Raw genomic sequence first — 13922 nt, 5'->3', positions numbered from 1 at the left:
GTGCCCTTAGTTTCAAACAGTTTTCCATTCTACCCAAAGACAAATCCAGTCCATCAGACATGGATATTTTTAAGTCAACACGTTTTACGACTCACAAAGATAATTGTTTTATACTTATTCTACACCGAAATCTCAGATATTTTAGAACGCCATAAGAAGTATATATATATATATATATATATATATATATATATTTCAGACAATGGACTATTTATTTACATAAATGCACTTACATTCAAATTAGATAACTTTTAAATTTATATTAATAAATTATTTATTGTAGAAGACGCATTCCTCCGTGAGTTACGTCATCTCATGTTGAGCTACATATTTTCTGTAACTGTGTCAGTCAAATGTGACAAAAATTGTCTTGAGTGTAGATAATATTGTTGGGTGAAGAAAGAGTGTTTGTTTTCACTATTAATATTTTAAATTGCATGAACCAGGTGTCAAACATGAATTTTAATAGGCCCCACATGTCGACCTGTGTCATCAAGAACCTATCGATGGAAGCGATTACGCCCACAAACACAGAGACAAATTAAAGGAGAAGATACGTTATCCGAATGGTAGCCTGTTCAAACGTTTTTTTACGTTTCTTGGAACTTAGCACTCAGCACTTACCTGACCCGGTCCCGCACGCGAGCTGAACAACTGGTCGTTTAGGTGCTAAGAATTAAATGCTAAGACAACGTAAAAGAATATTGGATTGGGAAAATCAGTAGTTTTCAGTTGATAACAACCACGAAGACCACATTAATTTTAATTATATTCCTTACGAAAATAAAGTAGAAAACTGGGAATTGATGCAGGAGCTACAAAAAACATTTTTTGCTGCGAAGAAGGAAAAAATATTTCTCCACATTATTTTCTGCGTAATATGTCTTCTTGAAATTAATTATTTCAAAGACGTTTAATTTTATCCAAAATATTACTCTCCATTAACACATAGCAGTTTCACTTTGCGTCTTGCATTAAATCCACATGTTTCGAGTTCCGAAACAATCTTCATGGTATTAGGGTTAGATTAAATGTTTTGCTTCATGAACGTCATTTACAAAAACTTCATTATGAAGGCAACACACTGAGAATTTTGTATTGATTTCTGACCTACGTATGATATTTAAAAAAATTGCAAAATCACATTTGACTAAGTTGACCCGATATACTGGGTAATTGTTCCATGTCTCTGGGGAACTACCAATCTTTCGAATGCCATTCTTTCAGTTAGCAGACGTATTTATTTATTCACGATATTTTGTACGGTACTTTAAGTATTTTAATGAATAAGTACAACATATTACCACAAATACATAATTCTAGGAACTTGAAATTAGTTAAGATACATACAGAGTAATGGAAAAATGTGACATCTGTAATCGAATGGGGAACTCAAGGCATGTTTCCGAGATAAAATCAAAAACAGAATCAGGTTATCAGATCTTAAGCCTGGGCTGAAAGAAGACTTTACGCCGTCTAACTGCCTAGGACCTGAGCAATACCGCACCAGAAAGTGTCATTAACCCAGTCGTGGTTAACATAACACATAATTTATTCCCGGCCAAGCCCATTGTTTTGCAAGACTGCAGATTCAGAAGAACAGACTTTCAAATTAAGGATTAAGAACACAAGGGTACACAGAAGAGAAAGATGAGATTTTGTTTTACCACAAAGAAACGACGACAAACCCAGTCGTCAAAATAGCTCGAGACTGCTTCTACGATGTTACCAGAAATGTCAGTACGAGCAGGGTGCGCTCATTTCAAGTCGTTTGAAAGCTAATTCGGTTGTCGTGATTTAACCCCCCCCCCCCAAATTCCCCAGTTGTTAGACACTAAGATTCTGATCGTTTACGATGTATATTAGAAGTAATTTTAAGCATTTGTTTTATCGCTTTATCTCTTCCGAATGTAAAAATATACACAATATTCATATTACTTAAAAAATAAAGAAATGTGAAGTGGTGTAACTTAATATCGATTTTAGACAATCGGAACCCTAGTGTTCGTGGACAGTGACTTCAGAAGAAATTAAGGCCCTTGGAATGTTTGAAAGAAGGATAAATAGAAAAATTTGTTTTCCCATAAATAAAGGAGAAATCTGGGAAACCAAACTCATAGGGAGATGAAGGATGTATTATATTGTAGAATTCATAAAACCACCGACAGATGGCGTGGACATAAAGGAAGATGGAAGAGCGGTAGACTACGTAAGAGACATAGAGATGAGGCTGAAGAGTATCCGACCACCAAGAATGGACGGTATCTCCACTGAAAGCCAAGGTCCTCAACCCCCGTAATCCTTGAAAGGAAGAGGAGTGATGTCGAATGGAGAAATATTAAATCCATCAGTTGTAAAGGATGTGGATGGAAGTGGTCGTGGCCTGATTTAAGATTTGCCTTTGGAAACTTATAGATGTTTTGAGGTAGGGATTGCATAAACAGTACTCGGCGAGATCGCGGGCGGTCATCTTGACGCTCTTCCTTGCCTCGGCGTCTGCGAGAAGGCGGCGCTTCTCGAACTCGACATGTTCATTTCTGACATCGTCGCGGCATTCTCTTCAAAAAAATTGGAAGGCTGCCGTAGTCCTGTTAGCGTATCTATCCCTCTCCAGTAGATTCCGCGTCATCTCCGTGATGCGCTGGTCAACGTGATCCAGCACGGGGGACGTCGCCTGCTTGCTGATCCTCTCGAGTTGCTCGACAAGGCTCGGGTAGTCGGCATTGATGTCGTCAGTAACGTCGAACGCCTCTAGCTGGGCCAGCCTTGCCTTCAGTGGGTTCAGATGAATCTCAAAGGCGATGGTCGCTACCGCAACAGAAAGACGGGACGACGGCGACATCCGACACAGCGTGGCTGTTTAAAAAAAGGTCGAGTTCGTGGGCGTACTGGCCGTCTGAACTGACGTGAGTTCACCGCTTCTTCGATGGCTTCTGGAAGAAGCTGTTCTGTCAAAGAGACGGTGGGACTCACAGAAGACGGTCAGACACTCTCCAGACTTGTTGCGTGTTTCGTCGGGGTGTGAGCCGATATACGACTCTCCGGCCCGCCTCGGGCCGAGGCGCGCGTTGAGGTCACCGATGACGTACTTGTAATGATTGCGGTACTCGCGGACGGCGTCACTCAGGTCGTCGTAAAAGTCGGCATGCTCCTGGACATCGACGTCTAGGGTAGGTGGGTACGTCTGAATGAGCGGGCCGGTGAATGGGGCGGAAATGACAAACTCGAGGACGGCGAGGTGATGACTGATCACGCGGAAGTTTTGGACGCGATGCAGAAAATAAGGATCGACGACAAAACTGACTCCTCCTGAGATAGAACCTTCTTGTCGAGGGCTGATGCCCCTGATGTTAAACTTCATGCGACGACACTCGTTGAGGAGGTTTGAGAGCTGTGCCCGGCAACACAAAGAACGGGCGTTATACGTGCAGACGTAGATCAACTCTTCGTGTCCGGTGTGAACGTTGTAACCATTTTTCTTCCTTTTTGGGTGATCGCAGGGTCCGCTACGATGTGGCTGGTAGAGATTGTTGGGTTCTTTGCTCTGCTCAGCTAGTCGGTATGCGTCGACTCCGTCTCATTTGGTGTAACGGCCAGTTCGTAACAACACGATTAAACACTTGGATTGATTGGGTAGAACTCTCTATTTATTTAGGAGCTGCATGATCGTTGATCTACATACGCCGATCCCACGTCAGGCATCCAAACACTTGATGTTGAATTCTTTACAGATTCCACACTTCTGACAAATACATAGCCACCTTCGTACACACGTACTTATATTTGCAGCTTTCACTCGGTCTCCTCTCTCATACACTGACTACTCTATCCACTCCGTTCTTTCTGCTGTACGGTAATGCAATGCAAATTAACGTAATATTGTATAATGTATTATACAGTATAATTTAATTTGGTATAATACCCTCTGCGGCCAAAATAACCCCTTTTTATACCGTATACACCCTTACGGTTGGGCCATCAAAATCTCCCACTTCTCCCAAAAGGGAAATGTAGCCTCAACTCCTATTAGTGTGGGTCCAGGTTCGGTTCTAAGGACCTCCCCTTTCCCAACAATCCTCAAGGAGTTTCTCTCACAGTGTTAATTGTAAAGGGCGTTTCCAATGAGTGGCCAAAATTTACTTAGGCCAAGTGTAGGTGATTTTATGTACGAGGGAATTCCCAAATCTGGAAATTCCTAAACCCCTCTTCGTTCCCACGCACTTCACACCCTGCTATACCACATATAACCATATGTGCATTCCGACCCCGCGCCTACAACATGCCCAAAACGTAAAGGAACGTCGGTTCGAAGGGCGTCCCCCTTCCCACCGATCTTCAGGAGTTTCTCCCACACTGTCAATTTCCCAAAGGGCATCGTTAACGAGCGGCAGACCCATTTAGACCAGCAGCAGGCAATTTTATGTACAAGTCTGGAAATTCCTAAAACCCTCTTCGTTCCCACGCACTTCACACCCTGCTATACCACTTATAACAAGATGTCCATTTCCGATTCTAAGCTTACAATATTCCAGAGTATAAATTAAATACAAAGAAATCACAAACTGACAAAATAAAGCATGACAATACGTGGCTAATGCAACAACAAAAAACCTTAAGACCTATCACACAAGAGTTGCGTTTCTTACAAGTACAAAAAAAATCAGCATTGATGAGCGGTTACAACGTGGTTGTTGCCGTGTTGGATTTGTAAGGTCCGTGTCTGAATAGTAGCCTGTTAGCCCGAGATAGTATAGCTTCTTCCCTTTGCTTTATCCGCGCTAAAGTACGGAGCAGGAAGTGGTTGCGGGGGACTGAGGCGTGGGTTGATGCTGGTCGTAGCCAATATGTGTGCCACCTTGGGAGGCTGGCTGGGCCGTTCCAAGGGCAGGGGTTTGCGCCCCTTGCAGACACTTCCTGTGTTTGCCGGCATTGATGAACCATTCACGGCTTGGTTGAACCTGCCCGGGGCTGACCTCGAAAGACCATACATCGTACATCGCGTTAAATCTCCCGTTACATCCGCTCACCACGCTGTAGTACAGGTATGATTTTGAGGGGGGCGAATTACGTCGCGACTTCGCATCGGGAAGGAGATGCAACACTTCCTTTCAAGTCTTTTCCACTCATCGCGTCTACAGACCTCCCCGCCCGTTGACACCATCCTGCGCTGTACCGCCTTTCCTCACATCAGAGGTGCAGTCAGCAGTGAAAGGCATCCGGCGAGGAATAGCTCCCAGATCCGAAGGCATCACGGCGGAGCTCCTCAAGCCCTGCGGTTTCCCACTCCAGACGGCGCTCGCCTAACGCTTCTCGCGATACCTCCCCGATAGGTCCCCGAAGCCTGGCACATCTCGCACACCATCCATCTCTTCAAGAAGGGCGGTCGCGAGGACCTCTCCAACTACAGGCCGACCACTGTCCTCCCCATCATCTACAAGGACTTTACGCGGTGCGTACTTGCTCGCATCCGTGGAACTTTGGAGGAGGCGCAACCTGTAGATCAGGCGGGCTTTCGACGCTCGTTCTCCACGATGGACGACATCACCACTATCCACCGTCTCTTGGAGACAAGCCGGGAACACCAGATGCAACTCGTACTCATCGACTACGAGAAGGCATTCGATAGCGTCGAACCCGAGAACGTCTGGGAGTCGCTGCGGCAGCAAGGAGTAGGGGAGGAGTAAGTCTGCATTTTGCTGGCTTGCTACGACTGCTTCTCTACCACGCTTATCCCTTACCAGAGAGAGATTGTGGTGCCAGTGTAGAGGGGCTTCCGACCTCATCGCCCCGTACCTCTTCTTAGCGGTGCTGGAAAGCGTGATCCGCCGATGTTGCTGGAACAATCAAGGCCAAAAAGAATCGCTGCTGAGTCGGCCACCTGCTTGTTGAGCAGATTCTCTCGCCGCCGAGCACATCAGGGACACACGTGGCCATACTACCTTTCATTGGACGACTCAAGCACGTGACAGAGAGGAATGTAGGAGAAGCTGTGGTCCTCGCGTGAGCTGAAGAACGGATCGCTGAAGTGCTAAATGCTTTAGTAACTGAGGGAAACGAGGACAAAGCCATCATAATAGCTGCACTCTGAGCCAAGATTCTTGCCCATAGCCTCCGGAATGAAAGCAAAAGGAATGGTAATCAACTGATCACGATGTTTGGTATAATCAGGCATTGACTTGTATTGAACACATTACCCCTTTAATTACATTGTGAAACAAGGATTTCAAGCATTATTTTGTGCATATATAATAGCTTTAAACTAACATTCAGAATAGTAGCCGTCTCAGGGTAAATGAGAGGATATTTCGCTTTTATAAATAACAATAACTTATTAAAGAAAGTTTTTACACATTTCTTTTAAACACAAGTAAATAATGCTGTGGTATAAAGTCATATATGAGAAACCGTTAGTCGCTGATGTCGTCTAGAGCATCATGCATTCCGTGAAACATGAAGACCTATTATGTTTTATAAGAGGATATAAAGTGTTAAAAAATTATATACACAAAAAATAAATTTTTCTATTTTTGTAAAATTATAAGGGGTGCAGCAGCTCTACAGTTACGTGCGCCAGTTAAATGGCAGACTTGGCAGTGCGGTGTTGAAAGCGAGTTATGTCATAATAAGGTGAAGATTTCTAAAGCGTCTGTGGTTTCCATTGTGATAAAACGTGGCAACTGTGATACAGATTACTGTTGAATTAACTATGTGTATTTGTTGCCTTGGTTTCTATTTTACGAACGTTTGAGAATTTGGGTGACTATGAATCATATTTGCGCAGTAGCATACTGCATTAACTTCTCCATGTCTTCATTTGTGGTGTGGAATATACTGATGGTGGAGGCAGCATAACTTCTGAAACGTAGACGTCTACCAGACTACACGACGCAAGAACCCGGATGACAGCAATCTGCAATAGTGTATAACAGTGGCTTGCAGTGTGCATTATGTTATATTCTACAGGTCAACCGTCTCTCTCTCTCTCTCTCTCTCTCTCTCTCTCTGTGGCCACCGGTTAAGGACTTTGGTTAGGGAGCAGTAAATATTACCTACTAAATAAAACTCTGATTACAAAAGCTACATTAATATTATCATCTAATTTTAAGATAAACTTTCCTTATTCTTGAAATTCCCTAGATTGACAATCCGAATCCTCCATCCATTATCTAGCTCGAACCAGACCAAGTACCTCATCTACAGTCACAGTAGAACAAACGACAGGTACAGTACTCACTCAGACTACACACCACCGTGAGCAGCAGCAATATGGCGAGCACGAGTAACGCAGATTCCAGTAGCAGCAACACCTGTTGTTCGAGAGTCCTCCTTAGAGTAAAGATCCTGCAAATTTATAAGGATCGAAGAACGCGCAGTTATGACATGGTTCTAAGGAACCGAACTGGAATCGGCGTTCATTGGTCAAATGGGTTTGTTCTACTTTTCTAACTGCAATATGGAGATCACGTATTGCCTTACTTCCCCAAGTTAAACACAGAACATAGACGCTGATTCATACCGTAGGAAGAATGGTTGGTTTCGCTCGACTTCTCCTGACTTCCGGCCCGTCATCCTGTATATTGCGTAACTGTGAAATTCCAAGATTTCTGAAGCAAGTCATACACAGGTTTGCAAATACACGGCAAAGGTACGCTGGCACAACAATTATGATAAAATATTACGAAACAATTTATTTTGTAGTGTCATTTCTGCTAGTAAACAGAATAGAAAACTTTGATACACAAAGAACATTCTAATAACAGAGGGCACAGAGGAGACATGAAGAGGAATATTAACGTATTTGAAATGCACTACTTACATTTGATGGGCGGAAATTTCAAGTTGAATTTGAATCCGGTTCCAATGTTTTCTTTTATGCTTAGAGTGACGTGATGGCAGCTGCTATATGTAGGCCTACAGAAAATATCTTTTCATGATTGAAATTTACAGCAGGCTTAATTTGGATACGACATCACTCTATAATTGACTAATGCAACACAGATTTGGCAGCACCAGGACTCGATCGTGTCCCCCATGTAAACTTCTTAATAGGCTCAGATTTGAGATTCTCAAGATGTTACAGAAGAACTTGTATTTTTATGTCGGAGGCTTTTCGCCTTTTGAAAAGACACAGTTAACTTTTCAAGAACACATGTAAGTCGTCGTGTGAAAAACAGATATCATCAATAATCATCATCATCATCATCATCAATAAGTAAAATACGTGATTTCCCGTCGTCGCCAAACAATTACGTCATCAAACAGCGTTAGTTATGAAGATCCAGCGCCGAGTCACATTTAAATGTTTATTCCTCAGGAATGGTAAGATTAAGGGTAATGTAACAATATATGTAAAATGATCGATAAATAAAGATCTTTAAGAATCTCTAATGTTTTTTATTGTAATTATAATAGTTTATACATTTATTGTAATTGTAACGAACCAATGTGTACAATTTTCAATACATCTGACGCGTTAAGCGCCCGCCTCTCGAAAACCGTAAATTCGTATTACCTCTTGAGCTTTCCATATCTGTTTTCTGAGTTTACATATCACAAGTGGTTTAGGTTCTACAAACATATTTATACAAATAAAAGCACGATATTAACGCCTCTCTCACTGTTATACCTCTTTTATTACACATCAAATCTTTTATTTAAGTGTAGCTCTGTAGATTTGTCCTGGCGTTCATCATGACTTTTTTATAATCAAAAGTGATTTGTAAGACTTGAGGTTCTCACAGCAGTGAGTATGAAGATTTCCGTCTTCTGGGTTGTTGCGCTGTTTAGTCTGGTCAATGTTAACCAACGTTTCAGAGGTCATACTGCCTCCGTCATCAGGGCGATGAATATCAACAGTGATTTGTTTTAATATCACACTATACGAGGATAAACTACTGTCAATTAAATCGTATCCTAGAGCGAGATTCAATCAAATTCGTCAACAAACACAAAATAGATCCACGCGGATTTATGTTTAAAGGTTATCAATTATTTGAAGTACAAGAAGGTAAACTCATAGTACTAATACTACTAATACTACTCATTCAACTCATACTAATCATTCGATATATTACGATACGAAAACTATTACGAAAACTGGCTTTATGATTGATTTTAAGACGAAGATTTGCAAGGGTGGAGTTGGATGCAGAAAGTTGAATGGCCAAGAATAGTTGGCCTCTGAACAGCAACGTAAAGACCTAAAACATCAGACCTATTTAACAAATAAGGGTAAGCTAAAGAAGACTTACATTGATAAACGAGATCATATTAACAACACACGTAAAAAACATGCTGAAAAACGAAGTATTAAACATCAAGAAAAACCGATAGACGAAAAACGCGAAAATATCGAGAAGGAACGACGAGGATCTAGAGCTAGAGCTCGGAAGGAGCGAGTTGCTCTAGTTTCGTATAAATTATCAGTGACTGTAGTTGAGTTATGTCTACGACGTTTCGGATGTTGGTTCTTTATCCATCTTTATTTATTATTATTATTGACTGCAAATGGGTTTTTACCCGGTGGCAGTGGTCCTACAATAAGACATAACAAAACAATAAGACACAACAGAACAACGAGACACAACAAAACAATGAGACAGAACAAAATAATAAGACAAAAAAACAAAGGCACAACAGAACAATGAGATACATCAAAACAATGAGACAGAACAGAACAATAAGATACAAAAAACATAAGACACAACAAATCAACACACCACACTCAAAGGAATTCCCTTACCCATACGACCACCTTTGAGTCCACGCCCGATGCCGCAATTTTCGTAAGTAGCCGATCCTGAGGAACCAAATCGAAGGCCTTAGAAAAATCTGTTATAATCGCGTCTAACCTTCCTCCGTTATCCAGTGTGTCTGCAATGTCCTGGCAAACCGTGATTACTTGACTTTAGCATGAATGTCCCGGCCTGAACCCATGTTGACCCTCGAATAACCAATCCTTTTCCTCCCAGATTTTCCTCAGGTACGATGCTATAACGTGTTCCATTTGTTTGCAGACCACCGATGTTAAACTGAGCGGTCTGTAATTTGCGACCAATGATCGGTCACCTCCTTTATAAATAGGAACCACTATAGCTTTTTATCCAGTCCCTGCATCATTTATTAGCATGAAATATTATACTGGGTACATTTATTCACTTCAATGTAAAAACTACTGATGTGTCTTGTGGAAATGTATGTGAATCAATTAGGAACCTAATAAATCAGAACGAAATTATAGATTTAGTTATTGGGTTTAAAAGCATGAGCGTTATAAGTCTACGTTGTGACAGGAATTGGACACAGAGTGAGATAAAAATTATGATTTCCATCCCAGGCACCTTCTTTAGCAAGCCGGATGAGCCAACCTCAGAGGCAAATACACTGGCGTTAGTAGCTTTGTACATTCGCGTCTCGCGGCGTTCTTTGCTGGCTTCATAGCACGAAACTGAGTTGCAAGATTTTAGTGTTACATTGACTGTCAAGGTAGTCTGTAACTAATTTGATGTTTCTTCGCCTGATATTATTAATTTAATAATTTGATGAAGGTGAAAGAGGCTGAGCATGTAGCACGCATGGGTTGTATGAAATGCACACAGAAGTTTATTCTCAAAGCCTGGTAGACTCGAAGATAGATTTTGAAACAAAAATGGTGGATGGTAAGGATGTGTGAGCTGAGTTCAAATGAGTGCAGAGACCCATAATGTAGCGCATGCTCGAACTTGTAATTATTCATTCCGTGTAGCCTCCAGCAACCATTAACTTCTTTCAATTAATTTTATAAATAACAGTATATAAAGCGGAGGAGACGTATAATCGTCCAAATCCATTGTTTAAGGTAAAATAAACTGTTAGTTGAAATGGGAGCAGCTTAAGGTTCATTGTTGAAGCTATGCAAATGGAACAGTCTGGAATTTACGGGAAGCCCAGTCAAAAAGCAGATATGGAGTGCAGTGTTCGAGGCTACAGTGTTTGTTAAGATAAAGACTTATAATGGAGCATGTGTAATTGGTAATTGTGCAGAAGCCCTTGGACAAAACATTAGTTATTTATTCCACTAGCTGTAACCGTCCACTGCTCGTGGCCTCGTGACAGCTGCCGTATCAGGGTTGGTGTTTGACTGCCTCTCCTCCCGAGGGCTATCTCAGGGTGTAGGATTTTTAGGGCCTAGCGAGTCGGTAGGTAGCTCTTATCTCAGGTCGTGTTAACAGCCTGATCACACCAGCCAATAATAATTCAGATTGAAGTTGGAAGTCACTACTATTTATTGGTATACAATTTACAGCTTCCTGTGTGTCTCTAGTACCTTCGCTATCGCGACTTAAAACAAGAGTGTCCCTACCTAATTCTCCTCGGCGCAAGGGTCCCGGACTTGGTGCGAAGCATATCAACCAGATCCCCAAGCATTCCTTTCTGCCCAGATGGCATAAACACGACTTCTAACTCTTAGGGCTGAAGTCCATCCTTGTTCTCGGCAAGTGGTGCTAAAATCTTAAAGAAAGGTTTTGACATATTGGAAACACACAGAAACAAATAACAAAACCAAACTAATTCCAGATGAGCGGTTACATAGCTTGGTCAGAAATAATTTTGTCTGTGTTGATCTCAATAAATCCAGTTTAAGGAATTATAACAAAGGTTTTCAGCAATATTTCACAGACAACATGAGTGATGTGGCCTATGAACTTTTCTCGAATCCGATCTGCCAATCTCTGTCTCTTAAGCCTTGTTTCCAATGGACCGTTAAAAGCCCCTGCAGAACATTGCTTACAGCTAGTTAGTCTTTGATTGCAAGATTTTGAATCAATGTAATCGCGGAAGAATAAGAGATAATGCTTGCACAAACTTCATATTTACGTGTTTAAAAGATTGTCGCAATAATTTCGTACTTTTATTTTAAAGTGATCACGAGAGCTGCAATTATTGAGAAACCTCAAAGTTTTACTTATACTGGACACTGACGACAAGGGTTGACAGACTGACGAAGTTACAATAGGAACTTCATGAGTTTATCTCTTTAAAGATGTAGGTCGGCTAGGCCGATGGATACTGCGACTCGCGCATTTTAAGTTTAGAGTCACACATACTCGGGGAATTGATAATGTGGTGGCTGATGGGTTATCCCGTATGTTTGAAGGACGGGAGGCCGTTGAACTGGAAGCGAGTGTGCAAGGCTTGCCCCTAGTGTATTCTTCCCTTGGGGAACACCAGAAGCAGGATCCCTTCTGTTTGCCTCTTCTAGAGAAGGGGAAAAATGGTGAGTTGGTGGGAGGGAACTTTGGTGTAGACCGAGATCTCCTTTGCAATCAACCGAGAGGAGTTAAACGAAAGCGTTTTTATATCCCTCCACCACTAAGAACGATGTTGGTAAGGTATTTCCATGATTCTCCATTTTCGGGACATCTTGGTGCCCTTAAGACTTTAAAGATCACTTATAAATTCTATTGGCCCAAGATGAGGAAACAGGTGTATAATTTTGTCAATAATTGTGACTTGTGTCAACGAGCGACGGCCGCTCAGAATACTCAAATTGGATTTCATTCGGCAATCCCATTATCTAGTCCGTTGAAAAGAGTCTTCATTGATTTCATCGGTCCGATGGTTAGGACCAAACGAAGAATTCAAGCAATTTTGGTCGTGTTAGATGGATTTTCTAAGTTTGTTGCTTTCTACCGGGTTCAGAATAGTAACGCTAAAACGGTTAGCGACGTTTTGGAGCGTCGGTACTTTCCGGCTTATGGTATCCCCGCCTCAGTGGTATCGGACAATGCTAAAGTTTTACGATCTAAACTTTTTTGTGATTTGTATTTCAAGTGGGGGATTAAGCGAATAAACTTGCCGCCTTATTATCCTCAGTGATCGTTGGCTGAAAGAGTCAACCGTAACCTTAAGGCTGCATTTAAAATTTTTCATCATATTTCTCAGAAATCGTGGGATGAAGATCTTTCTTCTTTGAGTTTGGCATTTAATATTGCCGTCCATGAGAGTACCCAATTTACCCCGGTAAATTATATTTGGGACGGGAAACTAAATCACCTTTAAAAGTAAATTGGAATGTGAGCGCGGAACTACTTGAAGAAGGTCATCCTAATGAGTCGTTTTGGACTCAAGCGTTTGAAAATTTGAAAGCAGCGAATCGTTGGTTGCACGAAGGTTCAATAAAGATCACATTCCAAATTCATTCAAACTTGGAGATACTGTGGTGTATCGGTTGAATTTGATGAGTTCCTGAGTCCGCGAAACCTCGGCCAAATTAATGCTAAAATTGTATATGCCAGTGGTAATTGCTAAATTTTTGAAAGAAAATGTTGTATAGTTAGCTAATCCGGACACTGGGGTTATTGTAAGGAAAGCTCATGTTTCTCAACTAAAAAGATACAGGGCATAATTTGTATGTATTCTTGTTGTATGAGTTGTGTCTGGCGAGAATCAGGTTTGAAGATGTATTTTTGCATCTATCTCCTGCCTTTCCCTCGCTCATGGCCTTTTATTTCGTCGACTTCTTCTAGATGCGCCGTCGGTGGATGGACAGGCGATCTCGTGGAAAAGAGGATTATTTTTGCCTGACCACTGAGGTGGACCCTGTTTGGTGGGCCGCTACAAGGTAGCCCCCCCCTCTCCATCAACTGCGAACGATAGCCACTGGGACTGTGAGGTCTCTCATGAGAACACGTATGGGACAATACCGAGTGGAACGGCGATCCCGTGGAGAAGCTGATGATCGTCCCTAGGACTGCAGTTGCGAACCCTGCCATGTGGGTGGTTGCATGGCAGAATCACTGTCAACGGCGAACAATATCCGCTGGGACGGTGGGGTCTCTTAGGTGGACACCTTCTTTACAAGAAGTAACTGCAACAATAAGAGCGTTGAAATTAAATCGTTCTCCTGGGGAAGACTCTACCTCAGCTGAGTTGATTAAATA

General features: G+C 41.9%; 2 long non-coding RNA genes across 3 annotated transcripts in view; one reads left to right on the top strand and one right to left on the bottom strand.

Annotated features, from left to right (window-relative positions):
- Positions 1-6221, top strand: part of LOC110839937 (uncharacterized) — a 193530-nt gene extending 187309 nt beyond the window's left edge. For both annotated transcript variants that reach the window (XR_015534400.1, XR_002546693.2), the window contains one exon: positions 470-6221. This is a non-coding gene — a long non-coding RNA (uncharacterized LOC110839937). The remainder of the gene's footprint in view (positions 1-469) is intronic.
- Positions 6222-6811: 590 nt separating this feature from the next.
- On the bottom strand, positions 6812-7367 carry LOC147874237 (uncharacterized). The gene is made up of 2 exons (XR_015534403.1): positions 7235-7367; positions 6812-6910 (listed from the first exon to the last, which is right to left on the bottom strand). It is a non-coding gene; the product is annotated as an uncharacterized LOC147874237 (long non-coding RNA).
- Between the last annotated feature and the right edge of the window lie 6555 nt (positions 7368-13922).

This window comes from Zootermopsis nevadensis, unplaced genomic scaffold (genome assembly GCF_977971745.1).
Source record: "Zootermopsis nevadensis isolate Lab colony 2312 unplaced genomic scaffold, Znev_1.0 Znev_ptg000010l, whole genome shotgun sequence".
NCBI lineage: Eukaryota > Metazoa > Arthropoda > Insecta > Blattodea > Termopsidae > Zootermopsis > Zootermopsis nevadensis.
This window is presented reverse-complemented; position numbering and strand designations above follow the sequence as displayed.